Below are 13939 nucleotides of genomic sequence, written 5' to 3'. Positions count from 1 at the left end.
AAAACGTGTGGCGCATTATGAAGCGCAAAATACGACAACGGAGACCCCGGACTGTTGAGCAACTGAAGTTGTACATCAAGCAAGAATGGGAAAGAATTGCACCTACAAAGCTTCAGCAATTAGTGTCCTCAGTTCCCAAACGCTTATTGAGTGCTTTTCACGGTTGGCCCCTCCCAGTCCTGTCCATGTGCTCCTTTGTTTTGGTTTCAGTCCTGCCCCCTGTTTGGTTACTCCGCCCCTGATTGTATTCACCTGTCCCTCATTGTTCCGTGTATTTAAGCCCTGTGTTTGCCCCTTGTGTTCGCCAGTCTTTGTATCTTGGTATTGGTCTTTTGTTTGATGTGTTGACTCTGGTGTTTGTCATGTCTTACCCTCATTCTATCTGTGTTGGCTCATTGACCCTGGACTGCTTTGACCACGACCCTGGATTTGCCCATAATAAATCTCGCTTATCTCAGCGTGTGCGTCCGCCTCCTTGTTCCCCCTTACAGTGCTGTTAAAAGGAAAGGTGATGTAACACAGTGGTAAACATGCCCCTGTCCCAACTTCTTTGGAACGTATTGCAGGCATCAAATTCAAAATCAGTGACTATTTGCAAAAAACAATAAAGTTTGAATATTAAATATCTTGTCTTTGTAGTGTATTCAGTTGAATATAGGTTGAAACAGATTTGCAATTCATTGTATTTTGTTTTTATTTATGTTTTACACAACGCCCAACTTCATTGGAATTGGGGTTGTAATTGTAAGCCAGCACCTGGTGATCTAAGTAGGTGTGATGGTTCATAGTATGAGAAGTTCACTCAGGTACTGAGGGACGAGTCGATTTAGAGCTATATAGGTGAGTAAAAGAATTTTGTAATCAATTCAAAATTTAACTGAAAACCAGTGTAGGTTTGATAAAATGGGGCTGTTTTCTGGTTTTAGTGAGGACTCTGGAGCATCAGCAACTGAAGCTTATAAAGACTTTTGCTGGACCATCCAGATAGCAGGGCATTACAGTAATTCAGCCTTGAGATAATAAATGCATGAAGCAGCTTTTCTGCATCCTGAAGAGACAATGCATTTCTTAATTTAGCAATAATCCGGAGATACAGAAAGATATTCTAGTAGTATTTCTTATATGTGCATCGAAGGACAGATCGGGATCTATCGTGACACCAAGATTTTTTTTACAGATGTACCTGATGCAACTGAGAAACTTAAGTGTTAACTTAAGGTTAAATGTTAAATTAGACAGTTTGCTCCTAGCAGCTTTTGGACCAAGAAGCAGAACCTCTGTTTTATCCAGGTTAAGTTTGAGAAACTTACTTGACATCCAGTCTTTTATGTCTTTTGTACAGTCCTCAATCTTATTAAGTTGAAGCTTATCATCTGGTTTGTCTGATATACTGTGTCATCGGCATAGCACTGGAAATTGATGCCGTGTTTACTGATAACAGTACCCAGTGGTAGCATATATAATGTAAATAATGTAGGTCCTAAAACAGAGCCTTGTGGAACACCATACTTTACTCTTGCAAGAACAGATGATTCACCGTTTACCTAACCCTAACCGTTTACAAACAAATAGCAATCAGTGAGGTAAGATATGGGAATAGCTATTCCTGTTACTCCTACAAGGTTTTCTAGTTTGTCTAGTAAGGTTAGGATAAGAGTAAGAGTAAGTAGGAGTGGTCTGTCATATCAAAAGATGTGGCCTACAACCAGACTGAAATTTTTCGCAAATAGGAACTTAATTTTTTTGCCACTTCTTTTTCAAGGACCTTTGATATGAAGGAGAGATTCGAGGTTTATAATTTGATAGCTCACAGGAATCAAGATTAGCAGTCGTAATCAGGTCTAATTGCTTCTAGTTTAAGAATAATAACATGTTTGCTCATTCATGAACTAGGATTAACAGCATACCTTACTGCTTGCATGAGGCACTTGTGTGTGTTTCCTTAGTTTATACATGATGGTAGCAATTGCAGGACATAATCATGCCAAAAATAATGCCTGAATCACTATGGTAGTGATTTTCCCATTAAGAAGCTGATGTGGATTGATTATATTTTCTACAATGTTTCCAAACTTTTGGCCACATATGGAAGTGATATATAAATTGTACTTTCACTGATTAATACATTTAAAATATGTTACTTAGATCTGTTTGGTCTGAGAATCATGGCAAACCTTGTAAATGCTGTAGGAATACAGAGGAAAATGTCAGATCTAACTGGCACTGTACATAAAATGGCCATAAAAATTGTTAAAGCAGCTATGGAAATAATTACGTTTATCATATGACAAACATTTATTTCATCAGGTAGGTTGTGAATGATCACAGAAAGCAGGGATGCTACAGTATGAGACTGAGCAACTCCCAGCTGGCAAATCCATGCCGTGCCACTGATTAAAGAGGTGCAAATGTAGGGTTAAAGCCTTAGCTAAGGACTCTTATTTGAATGGCATAATGTGTTAGCCCAGGCAAAGAACTGAAATCCAATCTGCCACACAAAGGGCTATTACAGGACGGCGGGGAGGTGGACCCAAGTGCAGAATTGAAAACCAGCGAAGAAGAGTGTTAACAAAATTTATTGGGGCAACGGAATGTGAGTTTGGAATGTTGCGGTTGAGGTGACCTGGAGCCATGCTTAAACCACCGATGTACTGATCGGCGGTCCGTGTAGGTGCCGCTGCGCCACTGGGAAGCACAGGTGACAATGGGTAAAACACCTGAAGGTGGTGGAAATGAAGAGGCTGGAAAAACGACAAACAAAATGCTGAAAGCAGCATGCTCAAACAAAGGCTGAACTAGAAATAAAACAATGAGAAAACTAAAAATAAATCAGAAAATCAACTTGTGATTGAAAGTCAGATCTCAAATCAGAAAGCAGGTAAGGGTTGATTAAATTATAAATTTTAATTAAATAATTAACTATAATCAGGTCACACACTAAAATAACATTAGAAAAATTTGATTCACTTTTTTATTTGATGGGAACAAAGGTGTTTAGCCTGTTGAGGAACTTGGTCCAGCCAGAGAAACCAGGTAATATGTCATACACAGACATTGTTAAAGTTTTGGACTCACACTATTCACCCAAGCCACTGCAAATTGCAGAGAGGTCTAGGTTTCACAAATGAAACCAAGAGGAAGGAGAAACCACTGCACAGTATGCTGCAGTACTGAAGGGGCTTACTGAACACTGTGATTTCAAAGATAACTTGGATGATGCTCTCTGTGACCGTTGAGTCTGTGGGTTGAGAAGTGAAGCGATACAGAAGCGGTTACTCACTGAAGGTGACCTCACTCTAAAGAAAGCCGTTGAAATAGCATTGTCAATTGGTGGCAAAAGAGGCACACCAGTTAGGTGTTTCAGACAGAGTGCATAATGTAACAGCAAGACAGGATAGACAGAAAGCAAAGCAATGCTATCAGTGTTGACAAACGGACCATCTACCTACTGTGTCCTGGGCAAAAGATCTCATTTTCCATAAATGTGAGAAAAAAGATCATGTTGAATGAGCATGCAGGAGTCCTAAGCAGAAGGGTGGAGCTCACCAAAATAAACCAGAGAGGGAGAAAATGTGAACTTGCATTACAAAAAGAAAAATCTGCACTCTGTTAGACAGACATGAGTACATAGCAGTAAAAGGGTGAGGGTGCACTGCCCATCAAGATACTGACAGTAAAAGGGGGCTCTGCAACCTATGGCACCACAGTTCTAATAGAAGGATATCCCATAAGGATGGAAATTGATACAGGAGCTGCTGTCTCATTGATAGAGACACTTTACAAGGAGAAACTACGTCATGTAAGACTGACAAATTCCAATATCCAGTTAAAGACCTACACGGGTGAGACTGTCCCAGTGCTTGGCAAAGCAGAAGTTCAAGTAGAGCTAAATGGACAGAAAGCCAGTCTGTTGCTCTATGTTGTGAAGGGGGACAATCCAGCACTTTTAGCAAGGCCGTGCATGGCTGGAGAAATTGTGGTTGGACTGGTCAAGAGTACAATCAATATCAACTGAAGAATCTAGCTTGGCAGCAGTGCTAAAGCGGCACAACTCTGTATTGAGAGATAAACTGGAGAGCATGAAGGATATCAAGGTGAGACTCCAAGTACAGCCCAATCATCAGCCACGGTTTCTTAAAGCAAGAAGTGTTCCATATGCTTTCAAGCTGAAGGTAGATGCTGATATTGACTGTCTGCTTGAACAAGGTGTGCTCCTACCTGTCTCCCACAGTGATTGGGACATACCTGTTGTTCCAGTCCTCGAACAAGATGGTTCAGTTTGCCTGTGTGGATATTTTAAGGTAACTGTTAATACAGTGCTAGTATCCCCTGCCTGTCATTGAAGATCTCTTTGCAGGGCTGGCTGGTGGCAAGAAATTCAGCAAAATTGATCTTTGCCAAGCATACCTGCAAATGCTTGTGGAAGGGAGTTCTCAGAAGTATCTTATCATTACAGCTCATAGAGGATTATTCAGATACTCTTGGTTACCATTTGATATTAAGTCGGCGGCCTGCACTATTCCAGCGGGCCATGGACCAGATTCTAAGTGGTCTTCCAGGGGTACAGTGTTATCTTGATGACATTTTAATTACTGGGCGAAATGACACAGAGCATTTGAACAATCTGGACAAGGCACTGGGGTGACTTGAAGATTATGGCCTACGGGTACGAAAAGACAATTGTGACTTTTTTAAGTCTTCAGTGGAATACTTGGGCCATGTCATCGACTCTGATGGCCTACATACTGCCCCATACTGCCCCAACAAATACTGTCAAAAGTGCTTGACTGTTTAATACAAGGACAGTCACTGCAAACTCTGGAACCTGAGTTAAAGCCTTACTTTTGATGGGGGAAGGAGTTGACAGTCACTGCTGGATGTATGCTGTGGGGCATACGTGTGATCATTCCACACAAACTGAGAAGATCAGTCTTAAAAGAGCTGCATTCTGGACACTGTGGCATTGTCTGTATGAAGGAGCTGGCACGTTTTTGGTGGCCAGGGCTGGACAGTGAAATTGACGAAACTACCAAGTCATGTCTATCATGTCAGACAGTTTGAAATATGCCAAGCCCTTCTCCACTACATCCATGGGAATGGCCAGCAAGTCCGTGGCAATGTGTGCATCTTGACTTTGCAGGGCCTGTAGAGGATGCTATGTTGTTAGTACCTGTATTTCCATTCTAAATGGCCTGAAGTCTCAGTCATGCCTACAAGAGATATGCACAAGGACTCGATGTTTCAATCCCAAGTAGATCAGTTTCCAGTTGAGACCTTGCTTGGACCACTCAGTGATGTTACTCTACGCGACACATCGTCAATTGTGTACCCCAGTATCTTTAGGTGTTTCGGCCATTTAACACAAGACACCCTCCTCTGTGGCAGGCCCACCACAGGCTGATCAGACCTGGGTATGTGTCGCATAGGAACTGAGTGGTCACTTTGCCCCCCATGCCATTTCCTTTCTTCGAAGCCACAGCCAGTGACTACTTCTCTCAGCTGTGGTGGCAAGCTCTTTTATGGTTCTCCTCTGAGCTTGACCTCTGATGCCCACCTCTTTCAGGAGCCTTATGGTGGAGTTAGCCACAAACCCCCTACAGCCCACCTCCACTGGACACACCAGCACTGTTCATCCCCGCTCTTCTGCCTGAGCTGCAAGGTCAGAGTATCGCAACCTTTTCCTTTCATAGGCCTCATCAATGGCTTCCTCCCAGGGCACCGTGAGCTCGATGATGTAAACACGGCGACAGGAGTTGGACCACAAAACCAGGTCTGGGCGCAAGCTTGACACAGCAATGTTAGGTGGAAACACTAGGCTCTTGTCAAGGTCGACCCGCAATTGCCAGTCCCTGGCAGTACCAATGAGGCTTGAAATTGTGGGAGGGGCTCTGGTTGGTTGTCTTTCACCCTCCCGGATAAAGGTTGTTGAGGTTTAGACTTCTTGATGCGCATTAAGTGGAGCGGCATTTGTGGCAGTTCTTTTCTCTTCTATGGCTGGGGCCAGACAACGCAGCACTTGATTGTGGCGCCAGGTGTATCTGCCTTGAGAAAGGGAGGTCTTGCAGCCCACAAGAATGTGCTGAGCACAAGGAACATGCCGGGTCCTCACCAAGCCACAGGTGTAAGTTTGCTGGCGTAGGCAGAATGTCATAAGTGGCTTTTATGATAAAGCTTAGCCTGTTAGACTCCATGTTCCATAGCTCACTCCAGGAGATTTTCTTTTTGGCAATTCCATTCCATCTCATCCATCGTCCTTGCTGCGGCTGACTGACTGCTCTGGCACACCTGGATGCTTCCTCTTGCCTTTGAATCTCCTCCACCACCATGCAACGGCGCTCTGCTGGTGAAGCTTTCCCCCAGGTAGGAGCCATCACACCAAAGCCAAACCCCCCCTACACTGTTGCACATGGGCAACTATGTCTCGATGTCCTTTGGTGTCCACTTCTTACCAGTTCTCAAGGCTGGGGCAGCACAGTGTACCAAAGGGTCCCGAGACTCAGACAGGGTCATCTCCAGTCGTGCCTTAGCACACTTGTACTCTTCTGTCAAGCTTGATATTGGCAAGGAGAGTGGACCATCAACATACAGCCCTACACTGCTCATGCATCTTGGCAGCCCAAGCCACCTCCTTACTTGAGCATTCACCAATCTTTCCAGTCGGCTGATATGTGATGAGGTGACCTCGTAGATTGTGATCGGCCACATGAAGCGGGGCAGCAACCCAAACTGAAAGTACCACAGCTTTAGTTTCCCTGGGAGGCCAGTGTTGTTGATTTGTTTCAGGCCGCTGAGGGTGTCCTGTCTGAGCTGTTCTATTTGTTCTGTGTCATTGAGGGTGGCATTGTACCAGCGTCCGAGACTTTTAATTGGTTTCTGTAGGATTGTAGGGATTGGCTCATCGTTGATGGTGAAAGTGTCATTGGTGATTTGGCCTTTGACGACTGAGATGCTCCTTGACTTGCAGGGTTTGATCTTCATTCCTGCCCAAGATATGTTACTTTGAAGCTTTTCCAACAGCCGTTTTGTGCATGGTTTTGTAGATGTTATGGTGGTCATGTCGTCCATGTGTGCCCTGATTGGGGGCAGACGTAGGCCTCCATCCACACGCTCCCCTCCAACGACCCATGCTGAAGCCCTTATAATCAACTCCATAGCCAGGGTAAATGCCAGAGGAGATATGGTGCATCCTGCCATTATACCGAGTTCCAGCTGCTGCCAGGCTGTAGTGCTCTCATGCATTATCATACAGAATTGGATGTCGTGGAAGTAGGCCTGGACGAGGTTCGTGATGTTATCAGGGACTTGAAAGAAGGCAAAGGCTGTCCACAGAATTCTATGAGGCACTGATCCAAAGGCATTGGCTAAGTCCAGAAACACCACATGCAGATCCTTCTTTTCCCTCTTGGAGGACTGTAGTTGGTGCCAGATGATGCTTGCGTGTTCGAGACATCCAGAGAAACCACCAACTCCAGCCTTTTGTATTGAGGTGTCAACAAACTCATTTTTCAGCAGGAATGTAGACAGTCTTTGGCCCACAATGCTGAAGAAAAATTTCCCTTCAACATTCAGAAGACTTATCTGTCTAAACTGGTTGATGGTTGATGAGTTTTTTTCCTTTGGGATGAATATTCCTCCAGCTCTTCTCCACACCCTTGGTATGATCTCCTTTTTCCATGCCAGCATCATTTGGTGCCAGAGATACTTCAAGACACCAGGCATGTTCTTATACAACCTGTATGGGATGCCATTGGACCCCAGAGCTGAAGCCGTCCTTGCCCACTTTACTATGTTGACAACCTCATTCCATGTGGGGGTGCTTGTGTCCATTTCATGCATGGGTGGATGAAGTGGTGGCATGTCTGCTGGAATGGTTACAGGCTCATGCCTTTGGTTGGATGGTGTGTCGGCCTCAGAGTAGGTGTTCTTCAGGAACTCTTCTATGTCCTTCAAGGGGGCCTTCAAAGTACCAGATTTCTCTTGTACGAAGAGGCTTTTGGTGAACTTGAATGGGTTCTTGTAGAAGGAAACTCTTGCTTGCTCCTTTTTTCTGCGTTGTCTCCTCTGATGTTCTGCCCTCCTCAGCATTGCCAGACGTTGCTTGATATCGCTCTGAAGGGCTTCAAGTCCAACCCTCTCTAGTTCATTGGCCTTCTTCCATTGTTTCTTTAGTTGCCTGTGTTCTTTCACTAGCCTTTCAATCTCCTGTTGTCGTCTTGATTTGTCACACGGTGTATGTTCTTTCTTGGCTTTCCTGTCTTTCACACCAAACCTTTCTCTTCCATAGCTGTAGATCAACTCCCCCACCCTCTCAAGTCGTCTCTCCACATCCCCTTTAAGGCTACTGAGAAGGCAAACAAGGTCACTGTCAATCGCTTCCCATTCCTTTTTCTGGCAGGACTTCGGCCACTGGATTTGAGGCTTGCATCCCTCCATCTTTCGCTCCACTGCTGGTTGTGGCTGGATGGGTTTTGGGCTTGGAACTGAAGGCATGTTAGTGCATGAAGGTGCTTCGGTTGGGGTTTTGGTACCCTGTGGACTGTGGTGCTTATCCTGCCACTGGGTTTCACTTGACTTATTTTCCCCACTCCTAAGGAAGTATTGGTCAATGCGAGGCCCCTCGCTAGGTTCCTTCAGGCACTTCTTCCGACCCTGGTGGATTTTCAAACCTTTGGAGGTTGTAACCTTTTTCCAGCCACAAATGCAGCTCTGGAGTGTGAGTTCTGGCACAGGCACTCTCTTGTCAACTGCTGAACTGACCACATTTCTCATTGTCCTTTCCATTCCATTGTCTGTTGCCGTGAGGTCCATCAGTGAGTTATCTTTCGCCCTCGCTCTCGCAGACTCAGAGGGTATTTTTCTTTCTGAGGTTTTTGTAGCCGTTACGGGTGGACTCAAGCTACTGCATGGTGCTGGATCCAGCCAGCATGGGGAGCTAACCCATGCCAGCCCCATTGGGGTCTATTTCCTCCTGTCAGCAGACTCTCCATGCAGTCACCAAGTCTTTCCCAGGTAGTCAGCTGCTCTTTTGCAGCAGTCACTGGTAGTACACCGGAAGTATTAGAGTTATGCAAAAGGACTCAATGTTTCAATCCCAAGTAGATCAGTTTCCAGTTGAGACCTTGCTTGGACCACTCAGTGATGTTACTCCATGCGACACATCGTCAGTTGTGTACCCCAGTATCTTTAGGTGTTTCGGCCATTTAACACAAGACACCCTCCTCTGTGGCAGGCCCACCACAGGCTGATCAGACCTGGGTGTGTGTCGCATAGGAACATGATGGTTCTCCTCTGAGCTTGCCCTCTGATGCCCACCTCTTTCAGGAGCCCTACAGCCCACCTCCACTGGACACACCAGGGCTGCCTGGGCTGCAAGGTCAAAGTATCGCAACCTTTTCCTTTCATAGGCCTCATCAATGGCTTCCTCCCAGGGCACCGTGAGCTCGATGATGTAAACACGGCGACAGGAGTTGGACCACAAAACCAGGTCTGGGCGCAAGCTTGACACAGCAATGTTAGGTGGAAACACTAGGCTCTTGTCAAGGTCGACCCGCAATTGCCAGTACCTGGCAGTACCAATGAGTACCAATAACTTCAGAGGTCACAATTCAGGCTTTGAGAGAAATGTTTGGCCGGTTTGGGCTACCTGAGCAGGTTGTTACTGATAATGGACCATTATTCATGTCTAGAGAGATGGAGGAGTTTCTACAGAATAATGGCATCAAACACATCCTCTCAAGCCCTCATCCATCCACAAATGGGCTAGCTGAGAGAATGATCCAGACCATAAAACATGCACTGAAATCATCAAAGCAAGCTCCTCTCAAGCAGCATCTCAATACATTCCTTCTAAAGTATTGCAATGCCTCCCACGTATCCATTGGAGCATCTCCTGCCTGTCTCCTCATGAAACGACAGCTTCACACACGACTTGATTTGTTGAGGCCCACACCTACCAAGACACATGTCCACCAAAAACAACAAGGTCAGGTCAACCAATGCAACAAGTGTTCTAAAGATCGACAGTTCTCTGAGGGAGATCATGTCCTTGCCTGCAGCTACTCCAAAAAAAGAGAAGGGGGTTCCTGCAGTTGTTCTTCAAAGGACTGGACCTGTTTCATACAAGGTCTGCATTCAGGACAAAAAGTTTGGTGGAGACATTTTGAGCAGTTGCTTTCAAGGCAACCTGCTGGTGCTTCAGTAACAGAGAATTCAGATCTTGCTTTAGCAAGTGAACTGTCAAATCTAAACACGCCAAAGACCTTTCCTGTTCTTTCTCCACAAACCTCCACCGTTGCTGTGGCTCCACGTTCTGAAGGAATTACTACAGAGGCTTCTGCCTTCAGACGAAATCCACAGAGGAGCAGAAATCCACCTGAACCGCCTTGATTTGTGAAAGAAAAAAAAAGTGCTACCCTCAAGAATAGGGCAGAATAATCCCCTGGGTTTAGCAGGGAGCAGAGGCAGTCTTCTCTCCCACACAAGAGACTTTGTTACTGCTGTTCTGTTGTTAATGTATTGATTGTCCTCTCAAGTGTATAACTAACTGTTCATGTCTTTGTAATTTAAGGGGAAGGAAATATGTAGTATATTGAACAGTACTTTGAGCTATATGGCTATCCATAGTTGCAGTTTCAGAGCACTAAAGGATGATGGGTAAAGTAGTCTTGAGCCCCACCACACTGGAGTAACTAATGGAGAATTGTTGTATGTTTATTTTCTACTCGGTAAACCAAAATAAAAATCCCCCTGTCTCAGTGTGAGTCGGGAGTACTGTAAAAATAGCCAGTAAACATATATGCAGAGTATGTCTGGGAGAAAGAATGAACATCTGAATCCTACCTGTTAAATACACTTAGCTCTTGACAGATGTGCAGGTCTCTGGTCAATTTCTTTGAAGATGGATTCCTCATGACTGCATGTAAAATGAAATAAGTGAGCAAATTTAATAATAAATACTCACCACACAAAACATAAGGATAAAGAATCCTGAACAAACAGTAAACAGTATCAAAAAGAATCTACAAAGTAACAAGAAAAACAAAAGTATTTGCAAAGCAAAACAAGAAAGAGCAGGTTACTGTGAACAACACTGTACTGTGTTTTACAATAGCACACAAAATTAAAAGTTCTCTTGTTTTCACTTTTGCAAAATAAAGAAAAAAGCAAAGGTGCGTCAAATGCATGTTAAAATACATAATATTGACAATGTCTTGTGTTAAAACATGTAATAAAATATTTAGTCTAATATGTAATAATATTACAAAGAGCAATATCATAAACATACTATAAGTTCCTGGGACAATTCCTGATCGGTTGAGAACCAGAAGCAACAGGGATGGCTATAAAAAATAAAAGATTTGGTAAAGGTTTAAAAGACTACCTTAAACAACTCAGACTTAGTAAACATGCTGCTTTTATAGCGTAGATTTATTTTTCTGGTTTATTCTGGAGACCACTCCAGTCATGAAGGCTTTTTTTGATTAAAAATCTAAAGGGATCAGGCGTAGATATTGTGTGTCTTTCCTCATACGACGTTTACAGATGTAGAAAATTTGTAATGAAACATGAGTCAGGAATATATAAGTGATTACCAAGCAACATGAACAGTAAATACACGCATTTCTCATCGTTAGACTGGCAGAAAGCAGCAGAACGAGAAACAAACGTGCGTTGGTGTAGCTTACGCAGTCTGTGCAAAACGCTTGTGCATGTGAACAGCAACTGCAAAATAGTGCCCTCAACAATCACAGAATTCAGTGTAACACCGGACACTCAACTTCTCCCCCTCAGATTTCTGTGCTTAACCGCTAAACTCCTGTGAGAGAAGCCTCAAACATCCTCTGTGGTGTGTGAGCCCATTAGCCTGCTGGCCACCAAGCTAACAGCCCCACACAGCACAGACCGTAATTAGCTAGGTTAGGTAAGCTAGCTAGTTTCTACTTTTCTGTCGTTCAAACACCAGTCAGTCTCTTGACATTTCCTGTTCAGATTTCAGCTCATCATGGTCAGCACAGGTCAGCCGGAGTGAACCAGTCATCCAGCACAGCTTTTAACTTAGCCTTAACTAGCTAGATTATTTAGTTAGGCTAGCCAGCTAGCAACTCTAACAAGTGTACACGCTAGTTTATTATATAAGCTAGTTAGCTAGCTAGCAAGCTAGTTAGTTAACTTAACTGTTAGCAAGTGATGCTTATTTTCGTTTTGATATATAAAGAGTTCAACTTTAACAAATTACAGAATTAGGTTTGAATAAATATCTCATTGAAAAGCTGCTGCTACATCAAATGGTGGAATCTTCCGGTATGACTCAAATGTTTGATTTGTTTTAGCCTGAATCTAGATGTAATCTAGATAATCTGAATTTGAGTATAACTTGAGTCTAAATTAAGTTAAATTATTGAATTTATTATTTAATTTTTTTATTAAATAAATCTGTGAAATACATTAAATATGAGCAAATAATTAGCAAATAATTGAATTGTTTGGCACACTGAAAAATGAAGGCCAAGGAGCAAGAAAACCATGATTATGTTGTTTTTTGAAACAAGTTGCCTTGAAATAAGTAGGCCTAATCCCATATTTAATATAAATTTAATCTTACAGCATACACCTTGAAACAGGAAACTGATTTTACTGAAATCACAACCAGGACTGCATGTGAAATTTCCATCAACATTTATTAAAGTCTTCCACTCTGCTTTGCCTCATCCTGCAAACGAGACAAATAAAGCACATTAGCATAATGATAATAGTAGCAGATCTTAAAACTAGTCTAATTTCCACATAACTGCTGTGTTGTTATAATAATAATAATAATAATAATAACAATAATAATAGTAATTATCATCATCAACCCTATTTAATAGGTGCCTGATCAGAAAAATTCAAAATTTCAAAACATCTTTTTTTCTAAATAGGAGAATCAGTGTTTTGACTTAATCACTCGAGTAATATGCTGGTATGATATTTGGAAATATATTTTTGCATTGGTGATACAAAGAATAATTCCAATGATTTAAAGACTATAACAACAATTTAGCAATTTTCTCCTATGTACATGACTGTTAAAGTGAATCAAAAATATAAAAAGGCAGAATAACGTGGTGTAACATTACTGTTACACCATAACAGGAATATTGTAGAAACTACTTTTAATATGGGAGTCATAAATAAACATTTGGAAAATCAAATTTAACTGACTACTACTAACAAAAGCTCATTCTACGTGATGATTACTCTAATATCATGCTTGGGTGGGAAAAAAAGTAAACAGGAGGGTTTTGTCTTGCTTCCATCGTGACAGTTCAAAAGATACTGTATGCTTTTCCTTCAAGTGTGTGAATAGCAGTGGTATAGCTGTAATAAGCCTTCTGCAAAATCTCTGTAGAATACTCCCACACTTTAGATGATTATGGGTGAGGTTTTTTATCTGCAGCTTGGTCTTTGTTGAAATCCACATACTTTGATTGGGTGCAGCCATCTAACTTCATAGCAATGTGCTGACATGTCTCATGCAAATTTATGTATTTCTGCAACAATTACCTATATTAGGTTGAAGAGTCAACCCATCTCTATTAGGTTTATGTTACTGAATTTTATTTTATTTTTATTTTTTGCGAAAGAGAATAATATAAATCTTGGCAACCACAGTTTGCAATGTTAATTTACATCTCTTAATAACGGGAGAATTTGAGTGAGTGTGTGAGTTTGCATGAATTTGGTTTGGTTCAGCAACAGCTTTACAGCTATGCAGTGTGTGATCCCAAGTCTTTTAGGGTGTCATATTAGTTACCCATAAAATCTGCAGGAATAAGTTGAATAATATGACATGGTTGTTTTTAATCTGGCAGGACTTGTAATGTACCCAAGACCTCATCAAATAGGAAGGGAAATCTTTATCAGGACCATATGTGTGTGTTTCTGTTGTATTTCACAGTTG

General features: G+C 42.5%; 1 protein-coding gene across 1 annotated transcript in view; it reads left to right on the top strand.

Annotated features, from left to right (window-relative positions):
• filip1l (filamin A interacting protein 1-like) overlaps nt 1-13939 on the top strand; it is a 131599-nt gene that overhangs the window by 58032 nt on the left and 59628 nt on the right. The window lies entirely within an intron of this gene.

This window comes from Pygocentrus nattereri, chromosome 25, assembly GCF_015220715.1.
Source record: "Pygocentrus nattereri isolate fPygNat1 chromosome 25, fPygNat1.pri, whole genome shotgun sequence".
Lineage (NCBI taxonomy): Eukaryota > Metazoa > Chordata > Actinopteri > Characiformes > Serrasalmidae > Pygocentrus > Pygocentrus nattereri.
The sequence above is the reverse complement of the archived record's forward strand: the minus strand, read 5'-3'. Positions and strand labels throughout refer to the sequence as shown.